Raw genomic sequence first — 15,053 nt, 5'->3', positions numbered from 1 at the left:
ATAAAAAGAATTTTCCTGCAAGTGGTCGTCCCGACTCTGTGATGCTCTGAACTTCTCCCAATTCTCCCCATCCCCTTCTCTGCTACCCTAGGATGATATTTATACTCAACAGTCGAATAAAATACTCCGTAATAACTCACAGTAATCTCTCTTTATTCGGCAGTGAAGGGTAATATTCTCGGAATATTTTATTTCCAAAAATCCTTCTCCTACACGTCTGCTGCCTCTGAAATTTCCTTAATTGACTTCTCCACGCTTCTTCAGAGACCAAGTGGTATCCAAACACGAGAAGCACACGTAAAACTTGTTGTAATCACGTGAATAAAAATGTGTACTAACACAAAAAATACCATAATAAGTACAAAATCGAGTACCAACAATACAGAAAGTTGAGGACAACTTGGACACAAAAATGTGTCTATCACGGTGCCAAAACCCTAATTTGTCCACGGTTCCAAAGCCCTAATTTGGCCACGCCAAAGCCATGCCAGCCATGCATCCATGCCGCTGGCTGCCAAATGGAAGGTTGCAACAATCAACGACTATCCTTCCCCCCTGAGATGCAGATCTTAGCCGTACAAACTTGCCACCAAACGACTTGTGGCAGCCTTTGGCTGCACTGCCAACTCTTTGGCCACGTCACACACTTATCCATGCCAATTCTTTGGTCACGGCACCAAACCCTAATTAGCCACGCCTAGAGCATGCACAAGCCATGCCAGCACCGTGGCCACGCTACTGGATACCAACAGAAGGTAACCACAATCAATGGCTAGCCTTCCTCTCAAGATGTAAAATCTCGACCGTCGAAGGTCACTACCGAACCGTCAAGCCTATCAATCTTAATTTTCCAAACAATAGAAACATGCTACACTTTTTCCACGAAAACACTCGAGACATCAAAACATGTCACAAACTGGGGGATGCTCATCAGGGTATTGGTCTGCCAATTTACATCGTGCGGCGTACACTATGCCTGTTACAAGAAAGTGTCATAAGAGTGAGGCGGTTAGTAAATACAAGGATTAATGGTGAAACGTTTCCTTAATTATGGAAACATCAATTCCAAGCGTTACCCGTTACCGCTTTCTTCTATTTACTCAACCGTTTCCACTTTTTACGAGACTAGGATACGTTTCTTGGGACTTGTATAAATAGGTCTCACCTATTTCCACCAAACACAAGTTTTGGTCAAGAGTTGTTGATGGTGGTTTTTAGCTTAGGGTCAAAAACGTAAAATTGTACATATGGCATGACATCACTATGACCATTAACACATTTATTGGATCAATCAGCATGCCTATCTAAGAATTACCGAGGTACCCTTTTTTTTTTACATGGGTCATGTTCCACGACATAACCCTTAACACTAACTGAAATCATCTATGCCAAACCCTAATTCTCATGCTACCGCGCCAAGGCATGCCAACCATGCCAGCCGAACCACTTCGCCAATGGAAGACCATGCCAGCCACGTCACCGCACCAAGGCATGCCAACCATGCCAGCCATACCATTGTGCCAATGACATACCATGCCAGCCACATCTCCGCACCAAGGCATGCCAACCATGCCAGCCGCACCACTGCGCCAATGGCATGCCATGCCAGTCGCACCTCCAAGCCAAGGCATGCCAACAATGCCAGCCGCAGTTCCGCGCCAAGGCATGCCAACCATGCCATCCGTACCACTGCGCCAATGACATGCCATGCTAGCCGCACCACCGCGCCAAGGCATGCCAACCATGCCAGTCGCACCACATGTACCAATGGCATGCCAACCACCTTGCTACGCCGTACCATGTCGGCCTTCCCTGTGCGGCTACCAAAACGAAGGCGTGCGATGATCAACAACCACCCTTCCATCTTAGATGCAAATCTTAGACGTCCAAGGTCGCCAAACAACGCATGGTAACCTTTTGCTCAAACCCTAGTTTTGGCCACGCCAAACCGCGGCAAGGCATGCCATCCCACATGTGCCAATGGCCTACCAACCACCTTGCCGCGCCATACCATGCCGGCCTTCCCTATGAGGCTACCAAAACGAAGTCGTGCGATGATCAACGACCACCCTTCCATATTAGATGCAAATCTCATCCGTCCAAGGTCACCAACCAACGCATGGTAACCTTTGGCCCAACGCCAAAACCCTAGTTTGGTCGCGCCTAAACACGCCAAGGCATGCCTACCATGCCACATGTACCAATGGCATGCCGCGCCATCGACCTTGCCGCGCCTAAGCCATGCCATGCCGGCCTTCCCTTCACGGCTGCCAAAACAAAGGCATGCGACAATCAACGACCACCCTTGTATCTTATATGCAAATCTCAGCCGTCCAAGGTCACCAACCAACACATGGTAACCATTGGCCCAACGCCAAAACCCTAGTTTTGGTCACACCCAAATCGCTCCAAGGTATGCCGGCCATGCCACATGTGCCAATGGCATGCCAGCCACCTTTCCGCACCATACCATGCCGACCTCCCCTATGCGGTAACCAAAACAAAGGCTTGCGACGATCAACGGCCATCCTTCCATTTAGGATGCAAATCTTAGCCGTCCAAGGTCGCCAACCAATGCATGGTAACCTTTGTCCCAAAACCCTAGTTTTGGTTACGCCCAAACCGCGCCAAGGCATGCCGGCCATGCCACATGTGCCAATGACATGCCAGCCACCTTCACTACACCATTTCCAGGATTTTGTCACAGGCTATACCTGTTACTTATTGAATTTGTAATGGTTATAACTGTACTAAATAGGCCGTTATTAATAATTGTGATCGTGTTTTGTAACGGTTATATCTGTGACAAGATCCAGATACAGTCACATATAAAAAGCGTTACAATAATTATTAGCCACAATTGACCTAATTTTAAGAAAGCGACACGTGGCTCATTTGTCACGAAAACTGTCACAGTTTAGGTGTGAGTATATTATTGCAACGATCCCTTTAAGAACACCTGTGTTCTTGTAGTAACGGTTACAGTAACACTTATAAGTGTTACCTATTGCTTGTAACAAATATTTTTTAACACGTGTCATCGTCCTATATCAGCACCCAGATGATGACATGTGTTCTTTTTTACTAACACTTTGTGTAACAATTATTTCCGTGACAATTCTTTAAATTATAATTAAAAAAAATGGATAGTCCAGATCCGTTATAACGGACCTGGGCTTCCAGTTTACAGGCCTGCGACACAATTTATCCTGAAACACAGGCTGCCACACACATTTCAACACTCATACATACATTGGGGAAATACAAGCACAAAGGTCTATTCATTATGATACTTGCAACCAAAAAATTGTTTTATTTAACCAAGCACAATTCAGAGCCAACACTTTGTGAGCTGCAACCAAGAAAAAACAAGCTTAACTTAATTAATACATAATGAGATAAGAAGTTGCAAGAGAATAAAAATATACAAATGAATCAACAAGATTTGTTATCATACCATTTAACGCGAGCATAGACAAATTTATCATTTCAAGTAATTCCAGCATTGGCATCAAACACGCATGAGCTACAAATAATAAAAATTGAACATGTTAATGACAAGTTTTGATAAAAACAGAATAAAGAAATGTAAAGAACTACATTATTATTGATCTCTCTTCATGAAGTTTGATACTTGGATAGAATTCATATTCCTAAGTTTGAGGGAATATAACATATGTTTAGAAACTTAAATGGATAGCATATAAGTAGGCTAAAAGACAGAACTCACATAACAGTCTTTGCCTTGTCTTGCGTGCCGATTGTTTTTCAAATCTGCAACACTTATGAGTTATGCACCTGAACAAGGTCCTGGTAGTGAGCACCTTCTGTAAGGCAAGCATCCACCATCGTCCGATCTGCAAGGAAATGAATTGCACCAATCAGTAGTAAATTAGACACTTCCGACTTATACTTGAGAAATTTGTTTAAAAATTCAATACCCAGCAATAAATTAGATGATCGGTAGTAAAATAGGCGATATGCCAGGCAATGAATTGACCTTCTCTTTTGTTAAATAAATATGATTCTCCTCTTCCAGCAGTTGCAGGTCCAACAAGCATTCCAAGTAATATGTAACCGAACTATATAAATCGTCCTCCAACTTTGTCGTTTTCCTGGAAAAGCAAATGCAATTGGGTCAGGTCCTGCTAAGAAATAATGAACTGTATCGTTCTTATAGCATTACAGAGACATAATAAATGTAATACATATACGAAACTCGACATACATACCAAGGTTTTTATCTAAGGTCTTTGTGAACTGGTTCAAAGCAGGTGGAACCTTCGAACTTTGCTTAAAATCCTCCTTTGGCGTTGAATGCGGACAACTTTTGGCCATTTCACGAACCTATGCAAATCCTTTTTGGAGGCAATGCACCACCAATACCAAATTTTTTTGGACGCTTTTCAAATAAAGGGTTCACAACCTTATCCTGCAAGATGAAAATTCCATCTTCAGCAGGGAAAGCTACATATATAGTAAAATATCTTCTTTGGTGAACATGTTCACAAGAAACTAAAACTTACGGTCTTCTTCTTTGCCGCCACTGGTGCCTTCACCCCTCTTTTGGGAGCCTGCCAAAATAGTAAATTACACAAAACAAGGTCAAACTAGCGTAAGAACCTTCACAACTAACTCATACTAACAGAAAAACATTGTTCCTTATATATCTAAGATGATATTACGTTTTGTAACACCCATAGTCATAGAAACTTCACATACTGTGGGATCAACGGAGCATAAGGTGTTAAAGTTGTCTGTTTGTCATAGTACTTAACCATTGACATGTTCGCAAAATTTCTAAACACCGGAATCAATTTTAGACCAAAGTATATATTGTTCCAATCTCATGCAACCATTAACTTCCGTCATTCACTATCATAAATCAAGCAATGTTAATATTACTAAGTTTAAAACACACCATCCACTAATAATAAATTTGCGTAAAAATAGAAGTATATTCACCTGATTGGTAAAGAATTAAAAGTAGTCCTACCAACGCCTTCCAAATGGCCTAAAATTAGACAGGTTGATTCCTTGGAGGTGTTACTGATTCCTTGTAATGAGAGATAACTGACCCCATCAACTCTGAAAAAAAAATACAATACAAAATATTATTGTAAGATGTCTCTAACAGGCTAAGATAAAACAAGATTTAGTGTTAGAAGAGCAAGATGACACATAGTTCAGAGTAAAAGGTATATCTTGGTTCTTCAATATACATACCCATGTAAGCAACGAACAAGCAATATAAGCCATCCAAAATAATGTTGTTGGCATAGAAGCAAAGATAGCTCCTTCCTGTGAAAGCCCATCAATGGTTAATCTTATGACCATTATCAAACACCAGTAGACACATTATCTAAACTGAAAAATGCTTTCCTCATAGCATCCAATATAATCTGGGAGGTCATTACCATTACCTGCAATACATTTAAAGGGAAATTATAAAATACTGGCGAAAGGAATTACATATTTAAAGACAGAGCTAAGTTATAAACAGAACCAAGCTACGAGATAAAGAACTACCGAGTTACGTCATTCTTTGTCTTTCGTTCTCCCAATGTTCTGCTGTCAGTCCACACATGCCCCCCACCTTAGCTCCATAGTTTTCCTCCATTTTAAAGTTTGTTGATCCTTAAAACTTCTGCTTGCTGCAAAGTAAAACCAACATTAAAACTGCAAAAATCACATATTCACAGCCCTAAATGATTCTTTCCCCTGGAAAACTTTACCTAGATCCCTCATTCAGTTCCAATAGCCAACCGAAATCATAAAAATAAAAACTATCCTTATAACGACTATCGAAACTCAAAAAATCCCAGATTCAGTCCCATTATCAACCACATACATACAAATAAACCCATACAATAATAATCAAAATCATTTTAAATTGGTTACTAAACATAAATAAAGATCAAAACAACACAAAATTTATGAGTTCAGACCCGTAGTTATTTAGATCTATGAGTCCAACATTCTATAGCTTCATCTTAATGATTCGGCAAACCCCCAAAAAAAATACTACTCAGAAGATCTATACTCCTCCTTCAGATTTATATATAACCTTCACAACAACCTTCAAAAATAAAAACCCCATCAGAAAACACTTTATTACTAATAACACAAAATCAAATCAATAAGCCAAATCAAATTGTTAAAAAAGAAATTGGTTTTTGAGAAAACATTACCTGAGTTGAAAGATTGACTTCACCAAGAAAACCGAAGAAGAACTCACTTTGGTTCCAAAATAGAGGCTAGGATTTCTTCTCTTCTTGCTGATAAATTTAGGGTTTCTCCTCTACTCGTTCTCCTTCGAAAAAACCTAATAAATCACACAGAAAAACAAGATTAGAAATATGTCATCAAAAGTAACTCATAATCGATCAAACAAAAAACAATTGAAACTGAAATCAGTTCATAGATTCACTTAGCTGTTGTTCCGAGTAAGTATAAACAGAAATAGAAAAACAAAATTTCTTCTTCTTCGATCAGATCGTGTTTCGATTTATTGCAGAAACATTAGAAGATGTAAGATAGACACAAAACACATATAATAGGTTAGAGTTACATGTTCACAGAGAAAATGGAGAGAGTAAGAGGCGGAGGAGAATGAAAAAGAGATAAGGTTGACTGATATTCTCTCTCTTCTATAACTTCACTTCATAAAATAAAACCTAATAGATATAGGGATACGATTTTTTGTTTGCGTATTTCGCACATGTACATGCACTGTAACTCGATTAAAGTGGGGTAGTGGTAGAGATGCACGCCACTGGATTTTTATACTCAAAAAAAATTAATGAAGGGAAGGGGTCGAACTTGAGAGGTCAGGATATCCATACGGGAATCTAACCAAAGTGCCACAAGCTGATTTTCGGTTAGGAGCTCATATATTTTTTATATTACCATAAAACATAGAATTCTTATACCCACTCAAAGGCTCCTCATAAAATGCTATTTTTTCTCGGTAAAGTCTAAAGATACATATTAATTTAATTTTTTATATAGGCCGAATTTTCTCTCATGTATTCAAATACATAAAACGACTTATACACGTATGTCGGTAAAGTCTGAAAATACTTATTAATTTAATTTTATATATAGGCCGAATTTTCTCTCATGATGGTTAGGTTCTTGCTATGTGTCAAAGAGAAATTATTGAATGGTTCAAATGGTTTTAATAATAGGTACAAAATCCATTATACCTAAAACTTATTGCAAAGTCCACTATACCTACTAAGCTCATATTTAAGATCAGTTCTTCAAAGCTCCAAAACCCTAAAAATCGACAAAAAAAAGAAAAAGATGATGAAACCCTAAATCGAAAACATACAAATGATGATGATTGAAGACTTACCCCTGTTATGATTGACATACGATCTCATTTGGAAGAACTAGAGAAGAAATATATCAGATTCGAACATCTCAGGTTCAAAGATTACTAGAGTTAGACCTGAGTTTCTCATTCGGAATAACTGGAGAAGAAATATATCATATTCGAAAACATCACAGGTTAAGATTACTAAAGTTAGACCTGAGTTTGTCATTCGGGTGAACTCGAGAAGAAATATGTTATATTTGAACATCCCAGGTACAAAGATTACTGGAGTTAGACCCAAGCTTCTCACTTAGATGAATTGGACACAAAATATATCAGATTCAAACATCCTAGGTTCGAAGATTACTAAAGTTAGACTTGAGTTTCTCATTCGGGTGAACTGGAGAAGAAATATATCAGATTCGAAAACATCCCAGGTTAAGATAACTAAAGTTAGACCTGAGTTTCTCATTCAGGTGAACTAGAGAAGAAATATACTATATTTGAACATCCCAGGTTCAAAGATTACTGGAGTTAGACCCAAGTTTCTCATTTGGATGAACTGGAGCAAAATATATCAGATTCGAACATCCCAGGTTCGAAGATTACTAAATATAGACCTGAGTTTCTCATTCGGGTGAACCGAAGAAGAAATATATCATATTCGAAAACATCCCAGGTTAACATTACTAAATTTAGATCTGAGTTTCTAATTCAGGTGAACTGGAGAAGGAATATATCAGGTTCGAAAATATCACAAGTTCAAAAATTATTAGATTTTGACCTGAGTTTCTCGTTTGGATGAACTGAAGATGAAATATATCAGAATTCAACATCACAGGTTCAAAAATTACTAGAGTTAGACCTGAGTTTCTTGTTAGAATGAACTAAAGATGAAATATATCAGAATTGAACATCTCGAGTTCAAAGATTAGTAGAGTTAGACCTGAGTTTCTGATTCGGATGACCTGAAGACGAAATATATCAGAATTGAACATCCCAGGTCCAAAGATTACTAGAGTTAGACTTGAGTTTCTCGTTCGGATGAACTGGAGACGAAATATATCATAATTGAACATAACATGTCCAAAGATTACTAGAGTTAGACCTGAGTTTCTCGTTCGGGTGATCTGAAGACGAAATATATCAGAATTGAACGTCACAGGTTCAAACATTACTAGAGTTAGACTTGAGTTTCTCGTTCGGATGAACTGAATAATAAATATATCAGAATTGAACAACACAGGTTCAAAGACTACTAAATTTAGACTTGAGTTTCTCGTTCGGATGAATTGAAGACGAAATATATCAGAATTGAATAACACGGGTTCAAAGAGTACTAGAGTTAGACTTAAGTTTCTCGTTCGGATGAACTGAAGACGAAATATATCAGAATTGAACATCACAGGTTCAAAGACTACTAGAGTTAGAATTGAGTTTCTCGTTCGGATGAACTGAAGATGAAATATATCAGAATTGAAAAACACAGGTTCAAAGACTACTAGAGTTAGACTTGAGTTTCTCGTTCGATTGAACTGAAGACGAAATATATCAGAATTCAACAACACAGGTTCAGAGACTAGAGTTAGACTTGAGTTTCTCGTTCGGATGAACTGAAGACGAAATATATCAGTATTGAACAACACGAGTTCAAAGACTACTAGATTTAGACTTGAGTTTCTCGTTCGGATGAACTGAAGACGAAATATATATCAGAATTAAACATTACAGGTTCAAATATTACTAGAGTTAGACATGAGTTTCTTGTTCGGATGAACTGAAGACGAAATATATCAGAAATGAACATCACAGGTTCAAAAATTAGTAGAGTTAGACCTGAGTTTCTCGTTCGGATGAACTGAAGACGAAATATATGAGAATTGAACATCACAGGTTCAGAGATTACTAGCGTTAGACTTGAGTTTGTCGTTCGGATGAACAGGAAACAAAATATATCATATTTGAACATCACAGGTTCAAAGATTACTAGAGTTAGACTTGAGTTTCTCATTTGGATGAACTGAAGACGAAATATATCAGAATTGAAAAATCACAGGTTCAAAGATTACTAGTGTTAGACTTGAGTTTCTCATTTGGATGAACTGAAGAAGAAATATATCAGAATTGAAAAATCACAGGTTCAAAGATTACTAGTGTTAGACATGAGTTTCTCGTTCGGATGAACTGGAAACAAAATATATCATATTTGAACATCACAGGTTCAAAGATTACTAGAGTTAGACTTGAGTTTCTCGTTTGGATAATCTGCAGACGAAATATATCGGATTCGAACATCACAGGTTCAAAGATTACTAGAGTGAAAATGACCAGACTACCCTTATCGAAAATAAGTAAAGTAAATATTACAGTTTAAGAAAATGACCATATTACCCTTATCGGAAATAAGTAAAGTAAATAATACAAACAGTGAAAATGACCATATTACCCTTATTAGAAATTAGTGCAATAAATATCATGGAGATAGTGAAAATGACCATACTACTCTTATCGGAAATAAGTGAAATAAATATTACAGATTGTGAAAATGACCATATTACCCTTACTGGAAATAAGTACAATAAATATCACACAGACAGTAAAAATGACCATATTACCCTTACTAGGAATTAGTGCAATAAATATCATGGATACAGTTAAAATGACCATACTACTATCGGAAATAAGTTAACAAATAAGTTACACAGATTGTGAAAATGACCATATTACCCTTACTAGAAATAAGTTAACAAATATCACAGAGACAGTGAAAATGACCAAACTACCCTTATCAAAAATAAGTAAAGTAAATATTATAGACTGTGAAAATGACTATTTTACCCTTACTGGAAGTAAATGCAATAAATATTATGAAGACTGTCAAAATGACCAAACTACCCTTATTAGAAATAAGTGTAGTAAATATCACGTAGACGGTGAAAATGACTATACTGCCCTTATTGGAAATTAGTGAAATAAATATTATGGAGACTGTGAAAATAACCAGACTACCCTTATCAAAATAATTAAAGTAAATATTACAGAATGTGAAAATGACAATTTTACCCTTATTGAAAATAATTACAATAAATATTATGGAGACTGTCAAAATGACCAAAGTATCCTTACTGGAAACAAGTGCAATAAATATCACACAGACGGTGAAAATGACCATACTACCCTTACTGAAAATTAGTGAAATAAATATTATGGAGACTGTGAAAATGACCAGACTACCCTTATCAAAATAAGTAAAGTAAATATTACAGAATGTGAAAATGACTATTTTACCCTTACTGGAAATAAGTGCAATAAATATTATGGAGACTGTCAAAATGACCAGACTATCCTTATCGGAAATAAGTAAAGTGAATATGACAGACAGTGAAAATGACCATACTACCCTTACTGGAAATAAGTGCAATAAATATTATGGAGACTGTGCATTAAGGGTAATATGGTGATATGGTAGTTTGGTCATTAAGGGTAACAATCTCCATAATATTTATTGCACTAATTTCCATTAAGGGTAATATGGTAATTTTCATAGTTTGTAATATTTACTTTACTTATTTCCGACAAGGGTAGTTTGGTCATTTTCGCAGTCTCCATAACATTTATCAACCTTATTTCCAGTAAGGGTACAATGGGCATTTTCACACACTGTAATATTTACTTGACTTATTGTTGATAAGGTCAGTTTGGTCATTTTATAGTCTCCATGATGTTTATTGCATTAATTTATAGTAAGGGTAATATGGTCATTTTCACAGTCTGAAATATTAACTTTACTTATTTTTAATAAGGGTAGTCTGGTCATTTTCACATTCTCAATAATATTTATTGCACTAATTTCCAGTAACTGTAATATGGTCATTTTTACAGTCTGTAATATATACTTTACTTATTTCCGATAAGGGTAGTCTGGTCATTTTCACAGTCTCCATAATATTTATTGCATATGTTTCCAATAAGGGTAAAGTGGTCATTTTCATTGTATGTAATATTTACTTTACTTATTTCTTATAAGGGTTGTATGGTTACTTTCACAGTCTGTAATATTTACTTTACTTATTTCCGATAAGGGTAGTCCGGTCATATTCACATTTTCCATAATATTTATTGCACTAATTTCCATTAAGGGTAATATGGTCATTTTCATAGTCTGTAATATTTACTTCACTTATTTCTGATAAGGGTAGCCTGGTTATTTTCACATTCTGCATAATATTTTGTTGCACTTTTTTCCATTAAGGGTAATATTTTGTAATATTTACTTTACTTATTTCCGATAAGGTAGTCTGGTCATTTTCATATTTTTCGGAATTTTCATTGCACTTATTCCGATAAGGGTAGTCTGGTAATTTTCTCCGTCTTCGGAAGAAGCAGATATGTCAAGTCAAATTTCTATAAAGTCATGAGTCTCATGACTTGTTGACTTGGTCTTGATCCTGTTTTCTAATATTAAGAAAATTAAAAAGAAAAAGAAAATTGTATTTTGATTTATAGAAATGAAATATAATTGTTAGTTTGTATAAATGTGGGAAAATTAGTGACAAGTAAAATTCAAAGTGTTACAATTTTGGGGTTGTTTTAGATGTAGTGAAATATTTGGGTGGAATCATCACTTTGAATTATAATTGTGATTGTCTGTAAAATTGTCAACAAATATTATTGTGACTAATAAAAGAATTTAATATTCCTAATTATTATCACGAATACAAAATTTAATAACAGTTATAACTGTTGCAGGACTTATCACAGGTATATCTGTGACTGAAAAATAAACTGTGACAGGTTGCACTGTTACAAAATCCTGGTTTTGGTGTAGTGCTTGCCGCCCCATACCATGCCGGCCTTCCCTATGCGGTTACCAAAACAAAGTCTTGCGACGATCAACGACCATCCTTCCATCTAAGATGCAAATCTTAGTCGCCCAAGGTCGCCAACCAACGCATGGTAACCTTTGGCCCAAAACCATAATTTTGGTCACGCCCAAACCGTGCCAAGGCATGCCAACCATGCCACATGTGCCAATGGCATGCCAACCACCTTGTCGCGTGATAGCTAAGGAATTAAACCTAAAACTATGGTTATATTTACACCTGCAAGTATACAGGGTCAGATAGTAGATAGTGAATAAGCAGGGGAAGTCCACAGGGACAAGGAGGGAGCTGGTGTTGTTTCTACTTTTCTAGTGACAGTGGGAATGAATTTTGTGTTGTGTTGAAACACAACTGAGCTGTTTTGGTATGTGACTGAAATAGTGACAGAAAGTAAAGCAATGCAACAGGGTACTAAGGCTTCGAATCCACCATTTTACCTAAGCTAAGGCAATCTCAGTTCAATACTGCTCTTGTCCCTTGTTAGTTATCAGTCAGCTTCTAGGCTTTCTGACAAACTAGATGGCAGTGGAGGTTCTATGCCTGCTGCTCATCAAAGGGTTGGGTTAGAAAGGAAGCTAAAGGCACTAAGATAATTCTAAACCTTGTGATAGTTGGGGCTCTCACACTGCAACTACCCGCAGAGAAGCCACTTAGGTGTTTTAACAACCTAAATGATGTTCTTTGATTAAGACTATCCTAAACATTTCAGCACAACAAGCACAATATCTAGCTTGGATTGAATTAGCAGAAGCATCATGATTTCATCTCCCCCTTAGCAATTAAACTAAAACATGATGAATTGACAACTGAAATTTAAAATGAACTGATATTGAAAACAAAATTAACAGCTGAGGTCCTGGCTATTCCAGGCCTCTTGGTGGTGCTCTGGCTAGTCCAGGCATATCCTCTAACACACACCCATCATCCCTATTTATACACAAACTAACTTTCCCCAAAACAGGACCACATCAGTCCAATTAGGGTTTGGTGAAAATACAAATTAAATAAAAAAAATCCTACCTAACTCTGATAACAATCCTAATAGACAATCCCATACTTCAATTTAACATTCAATTGATTTCCCCCAAAAATTTCCCAAATCAGAAAAATTAGGGTTTTAGAAATTAAAATTAGAAATTTACATGATATCTGACTCCAATCAAACTTCAACCCATGCTTAGAATTAGTCTTCTCTTGCTTCCCATACCTCCAATTGCTCTCCTAACTCACCTAATTTACCAATTTTTCACACGTTAGGGTTTTGAGAAAAACGTGTATAAAAATGGGAAATTAGGTGGCTAGATAGGTTGTAATGATGGTAGTGGAGATGGGTTATGGTGTTTGGTTGATTTGAGAGGAGATGGTGGTGGTTGAGGTGGTGGTTGAGCGGGGCAGGGTAAGGTGGTGGTTGCAGCGGGTGAGGGAGAAGATGGAGTCGATGGGGTTTGAGGAAGGGGTTGTTTGTTTTGCGGGTATAGGTATTTGGTTGTTTGGGTGTTGAGCAGACCCATCAAATCTCGATGTTTTGTGAGGGGAATCCGTAGGATGATAGGATGAGGGAAAGATCCAACGATGTGATGTAAATGGATGTGGAGCGACCGTTGGATATGTAATATATCAAAACTGACGGTCCAAGATGGAGTTAGGTGTTGTAGTGTTTGACAGGAGCTTCAGACTTCGATGCACGACGATGAAGCGACCGTAGGATGCTGAGATGATCCAATCTGACGGCTGAAGATGAATGCGGGTATGGATATTGGTAATGGGTTTGGGTGAGGGTTCTGGGCCTTGGGTATGCCAAGCCCATATCTTGTTTAAGAACAATTCTTCCTCTTCAAGCCCACTTCTAGCCTTTTGGTCTTGTGCACAACATTCTTCGCGGCTTCCTTGTGTAATTCCTCCCGGCTTTTCACTACTTTTCTGCTCTTTTCGCTCCGCTATTCATCCAAACTTTATTTATTACCTAAAAATGCAAAATTAGTTAATAAAAATATTTATTCTTGAAAACAAAGAAAATACAGAATATGGGATAAAATGTAGAATTAATGCACAAAAGATGAGTTAAATGCCAACAAAAAGATATAGAAATATGCACTTTTTAGGACTCATCAAATACCCCCAAACCTGAATTTTACTTGTCCTCAAGTAAAACAAAACTAAGGAAATCCTACCTATACCACTGTGGATGGTCTCTCGAATGCATTTAGCGTATGCACTAAGCCTTTTAAACCACTAAGTGTCCCTAGTGGACGAGTGAAGTCTCGTGAAGGTTTGCTTAGAACGTACCTACAAAGTTCTAGGTCAAAATATAAGCTCAGATTCCATCAAATGTGACATGTGCAAGTCAGTTTAAGCTCACAGCAAAATGGAGATGTCAATCTAGCTATCAAAGGCACAATCCTAGCACTGATAACAAATAAAGACATGTGATAAGAGTGTAAAGTGTATCTACACATGTGTAAAGAAAGATCTGAAGTTATGACTACTAATCACCAAGAGATAGTTTTTAGGCTAAGAACCGAATTCTAAGCCAAGCTAGCTGTCCGGCTTTACGAGAATTGTGAATGTTCACCCAATGAGTTGGTGATATTTCAGTGTACCCGCGTTATACATCGATGGCTGCACCCTCCTTGCTTATTACAATACTATTTACAACAAAAAGATGACTCTTTACATGACTCTTATTTACATTGATTACTCTTTTTTATTTTTGGAACAAGAGAGAACTATTGTCTTTAACATGACAAAACATGGAATAAATAAATACTTGAATGAATATTTTTTTTTTTGATTTTTTTTTTTTTTTTTTTTAATGAAGAAATAACTTTGATCTTTACAACATAGTGACA

General features: G+C 37.0%; 2 long non-coding RNA genes across 4 annotated transcripts; both read right to left on the bottom strand.

Annotated features, from left to right (window-relative positions):
• Window positions 1-3,135: 3,135 nt before the first annotated feature.
• LOC113329116 lies at window positions 3,136-5,572 on the bottom strand. Of its 3 annotated transcripts, none has more exons than XR_003349721.1 (10): window positions 5,530-5,572; window positions 5,418-5,423; window positions 5,227-5,301; window positions 4,966-5,088; window positions 4,527-4,574; window positions 4,233-4,432; window positions 3,942-4,115; window positions 3,731-3,857; window positions 3,458-3,526; window positions 3,136-3,352 (listed from the first exon to the last, which is right to left on the bottom strand). It is a non-coding gene; the product is annotated as an uncharacterized LOC113329116 (long non-coding RNA). The 3 variants fall into 3 exon arrangements; XR_003349719.1 differs by having other exon boundaries at window positions 4,001-4,115; XR_003349720.1 differs by lacking the exon at window positions 5,418-5,423 and having other exon boundaries at window positions 4,001-4,115.
• Window positions 5,573-5,575: 3 nt separating this feature from the next.
• On the bottom strand, window positions 5,576-6,639 carry LOC113329115. Its single transcript, XR_003349718.1, has 3 exons — window positions 6,192-6,639; window positions 5,949-6,079; window positions 5,576-5,654 (listed from the first exon to the last, which is right to left on the bottom strand). It is a non-coding gene; the product is annotated as an uncharacterized LOC113329115 (long non-coding RNA).
• Between the last annotated feature and the right edge of the window lie 8,414 nt (window positions 6,640-15,053).

The sequence above is a fragment of the Papaver somniferum genome, unplaced genomic scaffold (assembly GCF_003573695.1).
Source record: "Papaver somniferum cultivar HN1 unplaced genomic scaffold, ASM357369v1 unplaced-scaffold_115, whole genome shotgun sequence".
NCBI classification, from domain to species: domain Eukaryota; kingdom Viridiplantae; phylum Streptophyta; class Magnoliopsida; order Ranunculales; family Papaveraceae; genus Papaver; species Papaver somniferum.
The sequence above is the reverse complement of the archived record's forward strand: the minus strand, read 5'-3'. Positions and strand labels throughout refer to the sequence as shown.